The sequence below is a fragment of the Anomaloglossus baeobatrachus genome, chromosome 1 (genome assembly GCF_048569485.1).
Source record: "Anomaloglossus baeobatrachus isolate aAnoBae1 chromosome 1, aAnoBae1.hap1, whole genome shotgun sequence".
Lineage (NCBI taxonomy): Eukaryota > Metazoa > Chordata > Amphibia > Anura > Aromobatidae > Anomaloglossus > Anomaloglossus baeobatrachus.
In genome coordinates, this window is record NC_134353.1 from 128,905,945 (window position 1) to 128,927,807 (window position 21,863).

Genomic DNA, 21,863 nt, shown 5'->3' on the forward strand with positions numbered 1-21,863 from the left:
TAAACAAATGAGAAGCAATTAATGTGTATATGTACAGGTTTAAGTAAAGGTGTTGAACAAAAATATTCTATGAAACATTTATGATTCGCAACCATTTTTTTTATTTATTTATTTTTTAAAAAACCTTTTCATTTTAGGGGTTCAAAAGTAATTATAGTCTAATCTACTTTACCAGAAATAAAATGTTAATTTTTAATAATTTGTAGAGAATTCTTTGCAGGCAATGACTACCTGAAGTTTGGAAGCTATGGCCATGCAAAACGCTGGGTTTCCTCCTTTGTGATGCTTTGCCGGACTTTACTGCAGCTGACTTCTGTTGCTGCTTGTTTGTGAGTCTTTCTACCTTAACTTGTATCTTAACGGGAACTTGACAGGGCCCCATGCCCTGTCACCCACCAGAATTGTAATACTTATTACTAAATACCTTTTCTAACGAGTCCTTTATACTGCTGAAATACGGCGGTTTCACTTACTGACATGCAAAGTGTGCTTCTCTGCAGCTAGGATGCATACACCCGGCTTCAGAGATGCAATGATGGTAGTGAAGACATCTGCGCATGCGCGGTATTTGCAAAAGGCTGTCAATGGCGCCGGCTCTCTGCAAATCATGTTATCTCGCCCACAGGGACGTGATAACATGTGGAGGGGGCTAATACTAACGACCCATCAACAAGTCAAAGGGCTAAATTACATATAAAAAAAGGACTTTAGAAAGACCTTTTTTCAATTTGTGCTTAGGTGTCAGACAATATAAAGGACTCAATAGGCAGGATATTTAAAATGTAGTGAACTTACTCTGTGAAGTATAAAGCCTCATTGAGAATTCGGTGAAACACAGTCTGAGAATGGACCACAATGCACGGACTAATCATAATGAACGGACCGACCACGGTGCACAGACCGACCGTAATTTCCTGACCCAAACTTAACAGCCTCATATATGACTATGAGGCTGTCAAATTCTGATTGGGAGACCACAAGCTTTTTTTTTTTTTATTTTTTTTTTATTTTAAGATGAAAGGATCTATGCATGTGCAAGCAATGTGATGGACAGATACAACTCACTGACATAACAGCAGGGTTCCTATTCCAGAAGATTAAAGGGTGTTATTTTTGGAACAGAACATAATTTTTAATAGCTGGAAATTGCAAAAATATTTTTTACACATTTTCTACTTACGGTAATTAAATATCTCTCTTATGGTGGGACAACCCCTTTAAGTCATTTTAGGTACGTGTTACTAGCTGTACAGAATGGAAAGCATACAAGCCATCATGGCTGCACAGATAACTGTAATTTTATGGACTTGGTAAGACAATTAGACAGGAAGACTCATTCAAGTCTGTGCAAATTATTCTTGGCATTTAATATAAATTCCCAGTGTGAAGAACATATTTAAAAAAAGTTGCAGAAATCAAAAAGCGCAGCAATTATTAGCAATTTCATCTTCTTACTAGTAAATTATTTGGGAATTTGATCAATGCGCAGACAAGAAGATTACACTGTATGTGACCCGATAATTGATTCCAGAGCTGGCGCTTTGGTAGAGGACACGTTCCTCACAGAATGAATGCTGCTGGCGTGATGGATAGATAAAGTCACGGAATCATCTATTCTGTACGAGGATGAACTGTTTATAAACATATTACAGCGATCCTGCTCTATGATCACGCCTGCCGTGAGACTCGCAAGTTTAAGATGAATTATGGTAATAGCTGCAGTATGGTCATTACCGAGGAGTAGGAAAATATCTTCAAAATGAAAGCCAAAACTTACAAGGAAAATATGCTAATATTTTATAGATGGTTTTTACATTTCCAGCACTGGCTAGACTACATTTCCCATGATCCTATGCCTGCAGACTTATAAGGATTAAAGCAATTAAAGTGAGTGAATCCTCAAAGTCTCCTTTTATAAAGATATGTAGCCTTGGGAAAAGAGGCTGAAATGTTTAGCAAAGAGTGCAATCAAGTTGGAGATTAAAGGTCCAGTCACACTAAGCAACTTACCAGCGATCCCAACAACGATAGGGATCGCTGGTAAGTTGCTAGGAGGTTGCTGGTGAGATGTCACACTGCGACGCTCCAGCGATCCCACCAGCAACCTGACCTGGCAGTGATCGCTGGAGCGTGGCTACACGAGTTGCTAGTGAGCTCACCAGTAACCAGTGACCAGCCCCCAGCGCCGCGTGGAAGATGCTGCGCTTGGTAACTAAGGTAAATATCGGGTAACCAACCCGATATTTACCTTGGTTACCAGCGCACGCAACTACACGTGCAGAGAGCAGGGAGCAGCGCACACTGAGCGCTGGCTCCATGCTCTCCTAGTTACAGCACACATCGGGTTAATTACCCGATGTGTGCTGCAGCTAAATGTGCACAGAGCAGGGAGCAGCGCACACTGAGCGCTGGCTCCATGCTCTCCTAGTTACAGCACACATCGGGTTAATTACCCGATGTGTGCTGCAGCTACATATGCACAGAGCAGGGAGCAGCGCACACTGCTTAGCGCTGGCTCCCTGCTCTCCTAGCTACAGCACACATCGGGTTAATTAACCCGATGTGTCCTGCAGCTACATGTGCACAGAGCAGGAGTCGGCACTGACAGCGTGAGAGCGGCGGAGGCTGGTAACGAAGGTAAATATCGGGTAACCAAGGACAGGGCTTCTTGGTTACCCGATGTTTACTGTGGTTACCAGCCTCCGCAGAAGCCGGCTCCTGCTGCCTGCACATTTAGTTGTTGCTGTCTCGCTGTCACACACAGCGATCTGTGCTTCACAGCGGGACAGCAACAACTAAAAAATGGCCCAGGACATTCAGCAACAACCAACGACCTCACAGCAGGGGCCAGGTTGTTGCTGGATGTCACACACAGCAACATCGCTAGCAACGTCACAAAAGTTGTTCGTTAGCAGCGATGTTGCTAGCGATGTTGCTTAGTGTGACGGGGCCTTTACTTGTACCTCTCATATGCTGTGGACTTTACTGACAAGGCAATATATCCTATTAGACAACACCTTGAAGTGGCGTATAAAGTGCCTAAATTACTTTAATTAGTTAAAAAGCATGAAAATAATCAAGCTTCCAGTTTACTTGTTTTATCTACGTGCTGTTATTACCCTGTAATTAGATATTTTATCTTTTACAGTGTACAGCTGGTTTCCATGGAGCACAGCCTCTATTGCTTGGCTACTAATGCAGTGGTTACACCCCAGGATGAGTTAACTATTAACATCTTAGTCAGTTAGCTCCTAACCTCCCTTCTCTCCCTCTGCATTGCTCCGAAATTCTCAAAAGAAAAATTAAAAATCCCTCTTTATTGAAGAAATAAAAACATAACTTGGCTTTTCAATCCATCCCATTATAAGCAGTCAGACAGAAGTGTAAATGGGAGGAGGGGGAGTGTTAAAATTCAGTGACCGAGGAGGATCTTCCATTCATCACCCTGCTTAATGCGAATGAGATTATACGCTCCCCGAAGATCGAGCTTAGTAAACCAACTAGCACCCTTCACTCTGGAAAACAGGTAAAAAATCAGAGGCAATGGATACTGATATTTCACCGTAATTTTTATTAAGGAGACGATAGTCAATACAGGGCCGCAAAGAGCCATCCTTCTTGGCCACAAAGAAAAAACGGCACCCAAAGGTGAAGATGATGGTCTGATGTGATCATTCTCCAAAGACACCTTAATATAAGTCCGCATAGCAACATGTTCAGGTACAGATAAATTGTAAAGCCATCCCTTAGGAAATTTACATCCAGGCACTAATTAATAGCGCGATCATAGTCCATATGTGGAGGCAAGGACGCAGGCTCGGTCTCATTAAACATATCCTTGAAATCTGACAAGCTGTCAGGGACCTCCTGTGTCTGAGATGAAATAGACAAAACAGGAGTAAAGGGTGCTTTACACGCTGCGACATCGCTAGCGATTGCTAGCGATGTCGAGCGTGATAGCACCCGCCCCCGTTGTTCGTGCGACATTTGGTGCTCGCTGCCATAGCGAACATTATCGCTACGGCAGCGTCACACGAACATACCTTGTCTGTGACGTCGCTGTGACTGCCGAAAATCACTCCTTCAAGGGGGAGGTGCGTTCGGCATCATAGCGACGTCACTGCGGCATCACTATTAGAATAGAATAGAAGCGGAGGGACGGAGATGAGAGGTACGTAACATCCCGCCCACTTCCTTCCTTCCGCATTGCCGGTGGACGCAGGTAAGGAGATGTTCGTCGTTCCTGCGGTATCACACATAGCGAAGTGTGATGCTGCCGGAACGACGAACAACATCGTACATGTGGCAGCAACGATATTAAGGAAAGGAGCGACGTGTCAACGATCACAGTTTTTGAATGATTTTGCGATCGTTGATTGTCGATCCTTGGTGTCACACGCTGCGATGTCGCTACCGGTGCCGGATATGTGTCACTAAAGACGTTACCCCGACGATATATCGTTAGCGATGTCACAGCGTGTAAAGCACCCTTATCACTATGCACACATTGGCAGCCCCAACTAGTCACAGACAAGGATGTCCAATCCAGAACTGGATTATGGGTCTACAACCAAGGGAATCCCAGTACCAAAATGTCATGCAAATTATGCAAGACCAAAAACTTACAAACCTCCTGATGGTCAGGTGCGACCCGCATTGTCATCTAGGTCCAAAACTGGGGCTTATTTTCAGCTAAAGGAGTAGCATCAATACACCGCAAAGGGATAGGAGCATGCAAAGGTACCAAGGGGAAACCACAACGCTCAGCAAACCCAAAATTCATCAAGTTCACGGCAGTTCCTGAATCAAAAAAAGCCATAGCAGAAAATGATGGCAGGGAACAGATCAAAGAAACCAACAAAAGAAACTTAGGCTGTATACCGCCCAAAGTAAACGAACAAGCAAATCGTTTCTCACGCTTAGGGCAGACAGAAGTAGTATGAGCGGCGTCTCCACAGAAGAAACATAGCTTATTACGCCGACTAAAACCCTGCCATTCTGCCATAGAAAGGACCCTATCACACTGCATAGGCTCCGGAGACTGCTCTGAGAGCAACACCTCTGCTCGCATTGTTTTACATTCACGCAAACGTCTGTCAATCTGAATGGCCAATGACATAGAGGTGTCGAGACCAGAGGGGACAGGAAAGCCCATTATAACATCCTTTACAGGCTCTGCCAACCCTTTCCAAAAGAGAGCCGCAAGCGCCGCATCACTCCACTCAGTAAGGACTGCCCACTTACAAAACTTCTGACAATATATCTCTGCAGGTTCCTGACCCTGGATCAAAGCCAATAAAGTTTTCTCAAGTTGATCAATAGCATTAGGTTCATCATATAACAACCCTAGAGCCTGAAAAAAAAATTCCACATCAACAAGAGCAGGATCCTCAGGCGCTAGGGAAAAAGCCCAATCCTGGAGATCACCACGCAACAGGGAGATAACAATCTGAACTCGCTGCCTGGAAGACCCTGAGGACTTTGGTTTCAAGGCAAAAAATAACCTACAATTGTTCTTGAACTTCAAAAATTTAGACAGATCCCCAGAAAACAAATCAGGTACAGGTATCTTAGGTTCTACAGCAGGTGTCTGGGCAAGATAATCGGATATATCCTTATCCTGAGAAGTAAGCTGATCAACTCGCTCAGCTAATTATGCAATATCCATAGCAGCACAAAATCCTCCACGGCACCCAGAGATAAAGAGAAAAAAACACACACACACACACACACACACAAAAAATGTTGACTTTTTTTTTTGTTTTCCTTCTTTAGAGTACCCTAGAATCTTAGGTAAGGCCGGTGTTACTGTTATGATTCAGTGACCAAGGAGGATCAGAAAAAGGACAAAAACTCGGAAACCCGAAAAATAACCAGAGTGGCTGAAACCTTAACGGACTGCAGAGCGAATACCGACACTCATATAGAAGTAGCCGTGGGACGTGCCTACAATGACCTGGTCGCCTCGACACAGTCGGAGAATTAAATATTCTTACAGAGAGAAATATTAGAAAAGCTAATCTGATATAAGAAAACACAATACGTAGCTAGAGAACAGATTCAGCAAAGATGAGGCCCAAACTATCTGCATAGGAAAGGATAGGAAAGAGCACTGACTGCAGTCGTAAAAACCCTAGTAAATACCAGCACGCCTGATCTGAAAAAATATTGAGCCTACACAGGCTCTCTCCCCCTATATCAGTACTCTGGTGTTACTGGGATCCAAGAAAAACACTGATATAGAGGAGGGACTGAATTTTGTACCAATCATGACAAAACACAATACATTGCAGAACATGGAGCAAGGTACACAGACATTACCAGCAGGGAATGATCCAACACCACCAAGAACTCTACACAGACAAAATAACAAGAAAGTGGAAACCATAAGCAGAGGTACAAAGACAAACTTATCTGAGAGGAGTTATGGTAGACACAGAGAAAAGGGCTGGTTTCAGAATATCCTTAGCACACAGTAGATACATTGAGCACCGGCAAGAAACAAGAGAACACTACTCCGTTATATAGGCCCAGACAGAACACCCTGATTGCCAATCCTCCCCAGCTGTCTGGTTTCTATTCTGTAAGCCAACTTCACTACCAGCACTGACCACAAGTGTCAGCCCCAAACTGGAATCCAATTCAAATGTATTCACAACAGGGGAGGGTCAGCACTGTAAAGGTATTCTCCAATACTTAGAATTGACTTTTGTAAATAACTATATTTAAAGGTAATCTATCAACAGGTTTTTGCTATGTAAGCTGAAGGCAATGTGACGCCCCGGACTAGTCGGGTCGTCCCAGGTAGTCACACACAACACCACCTCCCCACCCGGTTAGGTGTCATCAGTCAAACTAAAAACCTTGTCACCACCCTCAAGGTTTGATGTCCACACCAGGGGGACGGAGCCAGGTGGTTGGCTTCACCCACCGATGAGTTCACAGGCCTGGAGGCGGGAAAACACACAGTCTGGTGAAGTCTGGTTCTAGTGCAAGGGTAGAGCAGTCAAGTTCACGGGCAGTCCTGTGTCCAGGCCTGCCAACAGACTACCAGGTGGCTGGGTCGGAGCCCAGTCACAATTGGCAAGGAGGCAGACGGTGGTGGCCGCCTGCAGGAGACCGGGAAGACGACCGGTGGAACCGTAAGGGACCGGGACAGGGTAGTAGCCCACCGGAAGCGAACCGGGGAGCCAACTGGATACCGGAGCACAAGGCAGGGTACTCAGACCCAGTACAAAGCCCTGAACCGACAGGGCCGAGTCGAATCAACTGATTGCGGACTGGACTTAAGGACCTATCCCACACAGGCTCCGTTACAAGACAACAGCCCAACCATACAGGGTAGAGCCACCACCAAGGCATAGAGACCCAAAGGGCCAGCGTCTGCGGGCAAATGGGCTCCTACGGCATATACAAGTCGGGGAGCGGATTACCGGTGTCTAGGCATAGGAGTCAAACATTTACATACAGAGGTGCAGGAGAAAGGTGGAAACCACCAACCTATTCTGGGAGAAGCTACAGCCGGCTGCGGGCCCCGTTCATTACTCAGTTTGGTTTACCAGAGACTCCAGTGTCTTGTGTCAGAGTGAGTACACCAGTGCCATCAGGCACCGCACTGCACTGCACCGCAACACTTCACCCTGCACCCCGGCCCTTGCCTACCGGGCCCCGGGACCAACACCCCCTACCCACGGAGGGGTCGACACCTATCTGCGCCATTACATCACTCCCGGGAGCCCCCATACCTTCACCGCAGTGGTGGTGTCTACAATCACCACGACGCGTGGGTGGCGTCACGAACTAACATCCCAAACCAAACCACCGCGGCCCCGGCCGTGGACTTCCTCACCCAAATCCCCGCGTGTAGCGCCAACTCCTTTGCAGAGCGACGTGACCCCCGGGTCCGTGAGAGGCTCGAGCCACCACCCGCAGTACGAGCACGGATCCGAGCGGCTCGGCGGTCGCGGCCGAGCCCGCGGGGCGGTACAACAGCATGCCACAAGCGTTAACATAGAAAATTCAGGGATGCCTGTCTTGTTACAGTGCTGGCCAAAAGTATTGGCACCCCTGCAATTCTGTCCGATAATACTCAGTTTCTTCTTGAAAATGATTGCAATCACAAATTCTTTGGTACTATTATCTTCATTTATTTTGCTTGCAATGAAAAAACACAAAAGAGAATGAAACAAAAATCAAATCATTGATTATTTCACACAAAACTCCAAAAATGGGCCAGACAAAAGTATTGGCAACCTTAGCCTAATACTTGGTTGCACAACCTTTAGCCAAAATAACTGCGAACAACCACTTCCGGTAACCATCAATGAGTTTCTTACAATGCTCTCCTGGAATTTTAGACCATTCTTCTTTGGCAAACTGCTCCAGGTCCCTGAGATTTGAAGGGTGCCTTCTCCAAACTGCCATTTTGAGATCTCTCCACAAACATTCTATGGGATTCAGGTCTGGACTCACTGCTGGCCACTTTAGTAGTCTCCAGTGCTTTCTCTCAAACCCTTATCTAGTGCTTTTTGAAATGTGTTTTCTCACACTGGGCCCTACATTATGCTGCATAATTTGTTGGTAGTTTTTAGACTTCATAATGCCATGCACACGGTCAAGCAGTCCAGTGGCAGAGGCAGCAAAGCAACCCCAAAATATCAGGGAACCTCCTCCATGTTTGACTGTAGGAACAGTGTTCTTTTCTTTGAATGCCTCTTTTTTTTCCCCTGTAAACTCTATGTTGATGGCTTTTCCCAAAAAGCTCTACTTTTGTCTCATCTGACCAGAGAACATTCTTTTAAAACGTTTTAAGCTTTCTCAGATAAGTTTTGACAAACTAGAGCCTGGCTTTTTTATGTCTCGGGATAAGAAGTGGATTCTTCATGGGTATCCTACCATTCAGTCCCTTTTCATTCAGAGGCCGACGGATAGTACAGGTCGACACTGTTGTACCCTCGGACTGCAGGGCAGCTTGAACTTGTTTGGATGTTAGTCGAGGTTCTTTATCCACCATCCGCACAATCTTGCGTTGAAATCTCTCGGCAATTTTTCTTTTCCTTCCACATCTAGGGAGGTTAGCCACAGAGCCATGGGCTTTTTCAAACAGTGCCAATACTTTTGTCCACCCCCTTTTTTATGTTCGGTGTGGAATTATATCCAATTTGGTTTTATGACAATTTTTTTTATTTTTTTTTCATTGAAGACAAATTAAATGAAGATAATAATACCAAAGAATTTGTGATTACAATCATTTTCAAGAATAAACTGAGTATGATCTGACAGAATTGCAGGGGTGCCAATACTTTTGGCTAGCACAGTACATGCCCGGTTCCCACCGTGAAGCATGGAGGAGGAGATGTGATGGTGTGGGGGTGCTTTGCTGCTGACACTGTTGGGGATTTATTCAAAATTGAAGGCATACAGAACCAGCATGGCTACCACAGCATCTTGCAGCGGCGTGCTATTCCATCCGGTTTGCGTTTAGTTGGACCATCATTTATTTTTCAACAGGACAATGACCCCAAACATACCTCCAGGCTGTGTAAGGGATATTTGCCTAAGAAGGAGAGTGATGGGGTGCTACACCAGATGACCTGGCCTCCACAGTCACCAGACCTAAACCCAATCAAGATGGTTTGGGGTGAGCTGGACCGCAGAGTGAAGGCAAAAGGGCCAATAAGTGCTAAGCATCTCTGGGAACTCCTTCAAGACTGTTGTAAAACCATTTCCGGTGGCTACCTCTTGAAGCTCATCAAGAGAATGCCAAGAGTGTGCAAAGCAGTAATCAAAGTAAAAGGTGGCTACTTTGAAGAACCTAGAATTTAAGACATATTTTCAGTTGTTTCACACTTTTTTTTTATTCCACATGTTTTAATTCATAGTTTTGATGCCTTCAATGTGAATCTACTATTTTTAGAGTCATGAAAATAAAGAAAACTCTTTGAATGAGGAGGTGTGTCCAAACGTTTGGTCTGTACTGTATATAGTATTGCAGCATTCAGAAAAGTACAATCTATCAAAATGTAAAAATTATTAATATTTGCATTTATCAATTAAAGAATGCTAAAAATAAGATTTTTTTGGTCGCTGCAATTCCGCAAAAAAATGCTGCAACAAGTGATTAAATCATATTTATCTAAAAATGATATCAATAAAAACATTGTCTCGCCATGCAAAAAGTGAGACATCGAACAGCTCCATCGACCGAAAAATGAAAACGTGATAAGTATTTGAAAATGGTGACAACCCCTCCAATTTTGTTTTGCAAACTTCTGATTTTTTTCACCACAAAAATAATAAAAAAAACAGACATGTTTGCGATCGCCGTAATCATACTGATGAAGAGAATCATTCTGTGTAGTCATTTTTGCTCTAAAATATACATCGTAAAAAACAATTTCACCAAAAAAGTTAGAATTGTGCTTTTTCATAATTTTTCCACATTTGGATTTTTTTCCCTGATTTACAGAACACTATGTGATAAAATGAATGGTGTCATTCAAAAGTACATCTCGACCCGCAAAGAACAAGCCTTCATATATCTCATGTGGACAGAAAAATAAAAAAGTTATAGATCTGAGAAGAAAAAGAAAAAAGGAAAAAACACAAAAATGAAAATTGGCTTGGTCACGAAGGAGTTAAGGACTGACCGTTGGCCGTTATCTTGAGAATAGGGTCAGTGCTTGCACCACAGCAAATAAAGAAAAACTTCACTTACTATGGTAAGTAAAAAGTGGTCAACTTGGTTTATTTTGCTATAAGTGGACACTATATACATGTGTGGTCATTACAAAGGACTGCTACATGACTTAGGCGGGCTTTGCACGCTGCGACATCGGTAACAATGTGTTACCGATGCTGCAGCGATAGTCCCGCCCCCGTCGCACGTACAATATCTAGTGAAAGCTGCCGTAGCGATTATTATCGCTACGGCAGTTTCACACGCACATACCTGCCGTGCGACGTCCCTCTGGCCGGCAACCTGCCTCCTTCCTAAGGGGGCGGGTCGTGCGGCGTCACAGCGACGTCACACGGCAGGCGGCCAATTGAAGTGGAGGGGCGGAGATGAGCAGGATGTAAACATCCCGCCCACCTCCGTCCTTCTCATTGCAGCCGGCGGCAGGTAAGGTGAAGTTCCTCGCTCCTGCGGCTTTACACACAGCGATGTGTGCTGCCGCAGGAGCGAGGAACAACATCGTACCTGTCGCTGCACCGGCATTATGGAAATGTCGGAGGCTGCAGCGATGATACGATAACGACGCTTTTGCGCTCGTTCATCGTATCAAAAAGGATTTGCACGTTGCGATATCGACTGCGATGCCGGATGTGCGTCACTTTCGATTTGACCCCATCAACATCGCACGTGCAATGTCGCAACGTGCAAAGCCGCCCTTAGTCCTTCCATAGGCAATACTAAGGACTAGGCGGCACTCACTGCGAGTGGCACAAAGGCGATTCTGGCAGCTAAATAGAACAGGGTTCTTTACAGTAAGAGTAGTAAGATTGTGGAATTCCCTACTACAAGAGGAAGTAGTAGCTGACATTATATCAACTCTTAAAAATGGGCTGGATGATTTCCTTAGTATACACAACATTGTCTGTGATAAAGGATTTAGTGACAAAATGTATAATTGGTGGAGAAAGGGTAAACTAGATGGGCCTAGGTCTTTTTTTCAACCTATGTAACTATGGATAGAGAGCTATACTAATGTGCGGCCACCACGGCTCGAAAGGGGGGTGCCATTCTCAATAAAGATGCAGGTCTCAGAGCTGGAACCTGAGTCTTTCAGGCATTAACGGCACTTCCTGTGAATATATGGCATATATACTGTATATATATATATATATATATATATATATATATATATATATATATATATATATAGCAATATATGGGTGGATGCTATGAGTGGATAGGTATCGTTATAGTTTCCCTACGGAGGTGCAGAGTCACTTTAGGACAGAGGTGGCGAAAATAAAAATAGCAGAGAGAGCAGTAAACTCCGCAAAGCCTGCATCCAATAAAGACAAGTGAAACCAGACACGGCATGGAAAAAACAAGCATATGGATCGACAGCAGAGAAAAACAAGAGACAATATTAAACAGATTTTCTTTACTAAACAAAAGTCAGAATACATCACAGAAAATGTTATAATGGGTATAATGGAAAAAGAAGAACCCACTACAAAGACTTGTTAGTTGTAACCTAGATCCACTATTCCGCGTATTTCTGACATTCACCATTCTGCACATTTATATGAAAGTGTTTTCAATATTTATTACAAATTCTGAGATTACTAGCCAGAATCGGTCACCTGAACGGATCTTATTACTTTGCAGCATTCTGGCAGCACTGTATCCAGGCACAACGGTTTAGTGCATACAGGCCAGGACTGATGTGTATCAGCGCCAAAAAAAGATGAAGCTCTGTATAGGATATTGATAGTGGCAGGGGAAAAATGCTGGCATACAGTATCATACAAATATCTAGCACTACGTAATTCAGTATCTAGTCATTCATTTTCCAATGTATTTGTTCATTATAAGAGCAGTTTAAAGGCAATCTGTCAGCAGGTTTTTGCTATGTAAGATGAAGCCAGCAGGCTGCAAGGGTTAACAAAAAAATTCAGGGCTGCCTGTCTTGTTACAGTCTGATCTGTTATTTATTTGCTGTTTGTTTAAGCAGCAGAAACCTTATCATTGCTGCGAGTACAAAGTCACGTGCAGGGCAGTCTGACACGCCCCTTCCTCTTATTGACATCTCACTGTCAATGCTTAAAGGGGTATTCCCATCTCAAAGATCCTCTCCCAATATGTAGTAGGTGTAATAATAATAATATTAGCAAATACTCTCAATTAGAAATGTAGAATAGTTCTCCTGATATAGCCATGTCCCTTACCTCATGTGCAGAGCATTACAGCTTATGTATCCATGGTTACAACCATTCATATAGTGACAGTTGTTCATGGTTATAACCATGGATACCCAAGCTGCACTGCCCTGCACATGAGGTAAGGGACATTACAGTAGCTTAGGTATCCAAGGTTACAGTCACTCATATAGTGACAGTTGTTCGAGGTATAACCATAGATACCTAAGCTACTGCAATGCCCTGCACATGAGCTAACAAACATGCCTATATACAGTTAGGTCCAGAAATATTTGGACAGTGACACAATTTTCGCGAGTTGGGCTCTGCATGCCACCACATTGGATTTGAAATGAAATCTCTACAACAGAATTCAAGTGCAGATTGTAACGTTTAATTTGAAGGTTTGAACAAAAATATCTGATAGAAATTGTAGGAATTGTACACATTTCTTTACAAACACTCCACATTTTAGGAGGTCAAAAGTAATTGGACAAATAAACCAAACCCAAACAAAATATTTTTATTTTCAATATTTTGTTGCGAATCCTTTGGAGGCAATCACTGCCTTAAGTCTGGAACCCATGGACATCACCAAATGCTGGGTTTCCTCCTTCTTAATGCTTTGCCAGGCCTTTACAGCCGCAGCCTTCAGGTCGTGCTTGTTTGTGGGTCTTTCCGTCTTAAGTCTGGATTTGAGCAAGTGAAATGCATGCTCAATTGGGTTAAGATCTGGTGATTGACTTGGCCATTGCAGAATGTTCCACTATTTTGCACTCATGAACTCCTGAGTAGCTTTGGCTGTATGCTTGGGGTCATTGTCCATCTGTACTATGAAGCGCCGTCCGATCAACTTTGCGGCATTTGGCTGAATCTGGGCTGAAAGTATATCCCGGTACACTTTAGAATTCATCCGGCAACTCTTGTCTGCTGTTATGTCATCAATAAACACAAGTGACCCAGTGCCATTGAAAGCCATGCCTCCACCATGTTTTACAGAGGATGTGGTGTGCCTTGGATCATGTGCCGTTCCCTTTCTTTTCCAAACTTTTTTCTTCCCATCATTCTGGTACAGGTTGATCTTTGTCTCATCTGTCCATAGAATACTTTTCCAGAACTGAGCTGGCTTCATGAGGTGTTTTTCAGCAAATTTAACTCTGGCTTGTCTATTTTTGGAATTGATGAATGGTTTGCATCTAGATGTGAACCCTTTGTATTTACTTTCATGGGGTCTTCTCTTTACTGTTGACTTAGAGACAGATACACCTACTTCACTGAGAGTGTTCTGGACTTCAGTTGATGTTGTGAACGGGTTCTTCTTTACCAAAGAAAGTATGCGGCGATCATCCACCATTGTTGTCATCTATGGATGCCCAGGCCTTTTTGAGTTCCCAAGCTCACCAGTCAATTCCTTTTTTCTCAGAATGTACCCGACTGTTGATTTTGCTACTCCAAGCATGTCTGCTATCTCTCTGATGGATTTTTTCTTTTTTTTCAGCCTCAGGATGTTCTGCTTCACCTCAATTGAGAGTTCCTTAGACCGCATGTTGTCTGGTCACAGCAACAGCTTCCAAATGCAAAACCACACACCTGTAATCAACCCCAGACCTTTTAACTACTTCATTGATTACAGGTTAACGAGGGAGACGCCTTCAGAGTTAATTGCAGCCCTTAGAGTCCCTTGTCCAATTACTTTTGGTCCCTTGAAAAAGAGGAGGCTATGCATTACAGAGCTATGATTCCTAAACCCTTTCTCCGATTTGGATGTGAAAACTCTCATATTGCAGCTGGGAGTGTGCACTTTCAGCCCATATTATATATATATAATTGTATTTCTGAACATGTTTTTGTAAACAGCTAAAATAACAAAACTTGTGTCACTGTCCAAATATTTCTGGACCTAACTGTAAGGAGAACTATACTAGATTTCTAATTGGAGGTATTTGCTAATATTATTATTACACCTACTATATATTGGGATAGGATCTTTGAGATGGGAATACCCCTGTAATCTCTATAAAGAGCCTGGTTTGGGCTGAGCAGCTCTCTCAGGTTTGTTAGATGACTAAAACAAAAAAATTCTAATTGTGTCAGAACAGCTGAACCCAGTAATCTAAGGCGGGCTTTGCACGTTGCGACATCGCAAGCCGATGCTGCGATGTCGCACGCGATAGTCCCCACCCCCGACGCAGGTACGATATCGTGATAGCTGGCGAAGCGAAAATTATCGCTACGCCAGCTTCACATGCACTCACCTGCCCTGCGACCGTCGCTCTGGCCGGCGACCCGCCTCCTTCCTAAGGGGGTGGGTCGTGCGGCGTCATAGCGACGTCACACGGCAGGCGGCCAATAGCGGCGGAGGGTTCTTCAAAGTAACCTCCTTTTGCTTTGATTACTGCTTTGCACACTCTTGGCATTCTCTTGATGAGCTTCAAGAGGTAGTCACCGGAAATGGTTTTCCAACAGTCTTGAAGGAGTTCCCAGAGATGCTTAGCACTTGTTAGCCCTTTTGCCTTCACTCTGCGGCCCAGCTCACCCCAAACCATCTCGATTGGGTTCAGGTCTGGTGACTGTGGAGGCCAGGTCATTTGGCGTAGCATCCCATCACTCTCCTTCTTAGTCAAATAGCCCTTACACAGCCTGGAGGTGCGTTTGGGGTCATTGTCCTGTTAAAAAATAAATGATGGTCCAACTAAATGCAAACCGGATGGAATAGCATACCGCTGCAAGATGCTGTGGTAGGCATGTTGGTTCTGTATGCCTTCAATTTTGAATAAATCCCCAACAGTGTCACCAGCAAAGCACCCCCACACCATCACACCTCCTCGTCCATGCTTCACGGTGGGAACCAGCCATGTAGAGTCCATCCGTTCACCTTTTCTACAAAGATACGGTAGTTGGATCCAAAGATCTCAAACTTGGACTCATCAGATCAAAGCATGGATTTCCACTGGTCTAATGTCCATTCTTTGTGTTCTTTAGCTCAAACAAGTCTCTTCTGCTTGTTGGCTGTCATTAGCAGTGGTTTCCTAGCAGCTATTTTACCATGAAGGCCTGCTGCACAAAGTCTCCTCTCAACAGTTATTCTAGAGATGAGAAGGTGTGTCCAAACTTTTGATCTGTACTGTACGTTCTACAAGCGACTACTATAAAAGTCTGATCTTCCTAAAATGTCCCAGTTCTTCAGATGACGATCTGTAGCTCTTTTAATGCTGCTGCTTTTGCTATTATCTATGTGGTTGGCTGAGAGTTTTTACTATGAAGTACAACATGGTGACAAAAGGTTGAGGTTGTGCGGCAGAGAAGACGAGGAGACACGCTGCTTGTTATTTCATGACTATAACAGACATCACTCATACTTGGAGGGAGAAAACAATGTTAACATTTCCATCATCTTGCAGTAAACACAAGCCAAAATATGCCTAAGCCAAACCTCACGATCTCCAGAGAGAGAAATATCTTCATATCTGTGGCTTCCCAGATTTCTATATGTTGGTCAATACACAACTTAATATCACACTGCATGTACAATCGGGATTTGTTCATGAATTGAATGCTGACAACTAAATATAGCTTTTATGAATTTGGGTCATTTTATTCTGTTAAAATTAGCAAAACAGGGAAAACAATTCTTGAAGCATGTGTGTTCTCAAATAGAAAAGCCGTTACAGACCTCAAAGTGGAATCAAATTTTAGATTCGGTTCAAAGTGACACAATTAGGCTATGTGCGCACGTTGCGTATTTGCATGCAGTTACGCTGCAATCTGCATCGCAGCGTAACTGCATGCGTCCTGCGTCCCCTGCATAATCTATGAAGATTATGCAGGAGCCGTGCGCACGTGGCATATTAGAACGCAGCGCTTCGGCTGCTGCCCGAAGCTTGCGTTCTAAGATGTGACATGTCACTTATTCCGTGCGCTCTGCATGCAGTCCCCGCTCTGTCTATGGGAGGGGCTGCACTCAGAGCACATGGAATCGGCTTATTTTTTTTTCATTACGGACTCTTTCTGCAGCGATTTGAAGCGCACGTGTGCTGTTCAAATCGCTGCAGAAATTTCTGCAGGGACAAACGCTACGTGTGCACATAGCCTTAAAATGACTTTTTCCTGGAAAGATCCCTTGATAAAAGTCCGATCACAAGCCATAATGACAGTAAGTGCTCAATGTCCCAGCAGCACAACCAAGATAAAATTAAGAACTACACAGCACCAATTGAATAATTAATTAAATAGATATTCTCGTGCTGTCTCTTGAGCTCAGAACTCTGCAGTCTCCTTACTTCCTTGTTTCTGGGAGGACTGGCTCTCCTCCTTGATTGACAGCTCTGTTGAGTTGCAGAGCTGTAGTATTAGTGTAACTATAAAGCTCAGTTCTGCTAGAACACATTCAGCTTTCAGTAGTTTGTTTTGGAGCTCAAACTGTTATCACTGTAGTTACACACAAAAAATAAAAGGATATTACAACAAGAACATGGCTCATCAAGATCTGTGATTAGCAGTCCTCCTGTAGGAGAATATTTCCCGAATTAGTACATTCCTTTCCGAAGAAGCTGCAAAAACCCTAGTACATGCCCTTATTATCTCGTACCTAGATTATTTGCAACCTCCTGTTCTCTGGCCTCCCTTCTAACAGCTCACACCCCTACAATCTATTCTAAACTATGCTGCCCGACTAATCCACCTGTCCCCCCGCTACTCCCCGACCTCTCCTCTCTGCCAATCCCTTCACTGGCTTCCCATTGCCCAACGACTCCAGTTCAAAACACTAACCATGACCTACAAAGCCATCCACAACCTGTCTCATCCCTACATCTGTGACCTAGTCTCCCGGTACTTACCTGCACGTAACCTTCGATCCTCACAAGATCTTCTCTACTCCCTCTCATCTCCTCATCCCACCATCGCATCCAAGATTTCTCTCGTGCCTCCCCCATACTCTGGAATGCTCTGCCACAACACATCAGACTCTCGTCTACCTTGACAAGCTTCAAAAGTAACCTGAAGACCCACCTCTTCAGACAAGCCTACAACCTGCCGTAACTGTCAGTCTGATACAGCGCGGCACAATCAGCTCTACCCTAACCTACTGTATCCTCACCTATTCCTTGTAGACTGTTAACCCTCGCGGGCAGGGACCTCTCTCCTCCTGTACCAGTCTGTGCCTTGTATTGTTTATGATTATTGTACTTGTCCCTATTATGTATACCCCTTTCACATGTAAAGCGCCATGGAATAAATGGCGCTATAATAATAAAAAATAATAATAATAATAATAATGCCTGATGGTGATTTTACAAGATTTATAGCAGCAGCTTGTCAGGAGCTAAGAGAGAGGCAGGGATATTCAGGAGAAAAACAAAATGTGGAACTCTTCTGCACTGCAGTAAGAAAGACAAACATCCAAAGTGCTGAGTACAATATGTGTGATTTTATTTCTACACATTGTCCATCCGATTAATCAGAAGTTTCCTGATGAGGAAGTGAGGACACACTTCGAAACGCGAAGAAATACAACCAACCATATTTTACTCAGCACTTTGGATGGTCGCCATTCTTGCCGCGAGTTCCACATATTCTTGTGTGCTTGATTATCCCTGGCTTTTAGAGAGCACATGAATTCTGCAGCAGCTGGATTACATGTTAAAACTGGTTGTGTGTCACACAACCCAACAAGGTGAACGCTGAACTCTCATCACTTATTTTTTTTTAGGGAAAGACCTTATTGTGCTTTCTACGCATAGCTCTTATAAAAAGGGAGGGAGAGAGGCTATATGGCCAAGCTATATAGAAACTAACTGTACACTATGAAAGAAAAAAGCTCTCATTGCAGGAAAATTATAGCTGATAGAAAAAGCAAGTGAATTTCAAACTTGCTTATATTCATGCTGTCGAACTAACTAATACAATTTAATAACTTAAATGGACTGTCCAGGTTTGGCATGAAAGTCTACAGTCAGTCTGTGACTGCAAACTTATGAATACTCAAAGGGAGCGCTGTCTGGACTCTTCAGTGCTGGAAGCAGGTGGTCATGTGACTGCAAGTATGCAATATGCATATTCCCAGATATATTCCGACTAGATGTACACATATGCACTCAAAATAAGTGAATTGAGCGAGGCTGCGCACCTCCGGCACCAGTGAATCGTGCTGCGCACATTGTGAGGATTCACAGCTCTCCAGTCACATGGAATGATTGCAGACTTTTGTGCCAAATCTGGACAACTCCTTTAATAATGCTCCATTAAGTTATTTATTAGCTTCAAACACTACATTAAATTATCCCATTCACAAGACTAGTTTGTATTGAAAAAAATAACTTTCCTTTAATAAGAAAATCATTATTAAAAATGATAATAAAATCTAAGAGACCGCACCCTGATGGCCGAGGGAGCTAACAGGAAGCTGGGAACTACTGACCAGAAATAGATGCTCAACAAGGGAGTTAAAAGGTCCAAGCCAACAGCGCTCCACCCTAAACTCATGCACAGACTATAACATAAGGGACATTGAAGTATTTGCTAGTAATATACTAGGAGTGAACTATTGGAGCAAAATATTATTTTACAATTCAGAGAATATAAAAGAAAATATTGAGGTGAAAAGGTAAAAATACAGGACAATTCAAAGACTATGGTGCAAAATCATAGCATCCGAATTTGGAAACAATAAAACATAAATCAAATTTATTAAAATGAAAATACATAATATATATATTGTGAGGTAGCGTGGTCGGCTGCGCAGCAGAAGACACGGGATCCAGGCACCAAGGGTCACAGCACACGGTTTAATATCCAAACAAAAAGTCCACAACAGTACACGTGTGCCTCTCCGGCAGAGAACTCAGGGAGTTGTGTTCACTACCTCACACCCGGCACACCCGCCCTTGTTCCTGTTTCCTTTTAACCCTTCCTTCAGCCTGTAGGGAAACAGCATTAACCCTGGAGTGGAGTTACTTTCTATCATGGAGTGAGCACAACCGGGGCGAGACATACCGGCCGTCATAGATAACCCCGGTCGCAGTCTCACATACCCCCCCTCAGTTCAAGCGTGCGGGGTTGAACTCCCGCCATCAAACACGGGCCGCGGGACAAGGCATCGGCGTTGCCCTGCAACCTACCGGCCCGGTGTTCAACCGAAAACCGGAAGTTCTGCAGAGAAAGGAACCACCGGGTAACCCGGGCATTCCGTTCCTTGGCGGACCTCATCCAGACCAGCGGAGAGTGATCCGTCACCAAGCGAAACTGCCGTCCCAGCAGGTAATAGCGTAGGGACTCCAAGGCCCACTTGATCGCCAGGCACTCCTTCTCCACTACGCTATAATTCCGCTCGGGAGGGGTGAGCTTCCTACTTAAGAAGGTGACGGGGTGTTCCTCCCCCTGAACTACCTGAGACAGCACTGCACCCAGGCCGACCTCCGAGGCGTCAGTCTGTACTATGAACTCCTTCCGGAAATCAGGGTTGACAAGAACGGGCTGTCCGCACAGGACCCCCTTCAAGGCCCGGAAGGAGTCCTCGGCCTGCGGAGTCCAGCGCACCATGACGGACTTCTTGCCTTTGAGAAGGTCCGTCAAGGGGGCTGATAGTCCCGCAAAATCTTTTACAAACCTCCTGTAATACCCCACGATACCCAGGAAGGTCCTAACCTGCTTCGTGGTCAGGGGTCTAGGCCACATCTGGATTGCCTCAACTTTGTTAATTTGAGGCTTAATCACTCCTTGGCCTATTACGTAGCCCAAGTAGCGGGCTTCCGTGAGCCCTAACGCACATTTCTTGGGATTGGCTGTCAATCCGGCTGTTCGGAGCGCGTTCACCACCGCTTGTACCTGTTCCAAGTGGGTCTGAGACTCAGAGCTGTAAATAATGATGTCATCAAGGTACGCTGATGCATAAGCCTGGTGGGGTTCCAGCACCAAGTCCATCAACCTCTAGAACGTGGCCGGAGCGCCATGTAACCCAAAAGGCAAGACAACATAGTGGAAGAGACCCTCCGGCGTAACAAAAGCGGTTTTCTCCTTGGCGGACTCCGTCAGTGGCACCTGCCAGTACCCCTTGGTCAGGTCGAGCGTGGTGAAATATCGCGCCTGTCCCAGCCTATCAATCAGCTCATCCACCCGGGGCATGGGGTAGAGATCGAACTTGGATATTTCGTTCAATCTCCTAAAGTCATTGCAGAACCTTAAGGAGCCATTGGGTTTTGGTATTAGGACAATGGGACTAGCCCATTCACTCCGGGATTTTTCGATGACCCCCAGGCGTAGCATTGTCTTCACTTCCTCTGATATGGCTTGTCTTCGAGCCTCCGGCACCCGGTATGACTTCAGGCGTACCTTCAGGTGAGGCTCGGTGACAATGTCATGTCGTATGAGACTGGTCCTACCAGGCAGCTCTGAGAAGACATCGGGGTTCTGCTGAACCAGCCGTCTGGCCTCTCGCCTCTGTGTCTTGGTGAGGGCTTCTCCAATCCTTACTTCCGGTTCGTCCTCTCCTGAGGGCGCTGGAGCCGGGGTTGAACGACCCGAAGAGGAGGGAGATGGGGAGAAAACAACCATCAGGCTTTCCCGTTCCTGCCAAGGTTTTAATAGGTTGATATGGTATATTTGTTCGGGTTTCCGCCTACCGGGCTGCAATACCTTATAGTTGACCACCCCGACTCTTTCCTTTATCTCGTAGGGGCCTTGCCACTGAGCCAGGAATTTACTCTCCGCTGTGGGGATTAAAACCAACACCCGATCCCCAGGTTTAAAGGTCCGCACGGTGGCGTGTCTATTGTAGCGGCCGCTTTGCGCGGCCTGAGCCTCCTGTAAATGCTCCTTCACAATTGGCATGACCGCGCTTATGCGGTTCTGCATTCCTAAAATGTGTTCAATCACGCTTTTATGGGGGGTGGGCTCTTGCTCCCATGTTTCCTTTGCCAGGTCCAACAATCCCCGGGGATGTCGCCCGTATAACAATTCAAAAGGCGAAAACCCCGTGGATGCCTGTGGCACCTCTC

The 21,863-nt window shown here is 44.7% G+C and overlaps 1 protein-coding gene across 1 annotated transcript in view; it reads right to left on the reverse strand.

Annotated features, from left to right (window-relative positions):
• The window catches only part of SCFD2 (sec1 family domain containing 2), a 745,236-nt gene that overhangs the window by 496,453 nt on the left and 226,920 nt on the right, over positions 1 to 21,863 (reverse strand). The window lies entirely within an intron of this gene.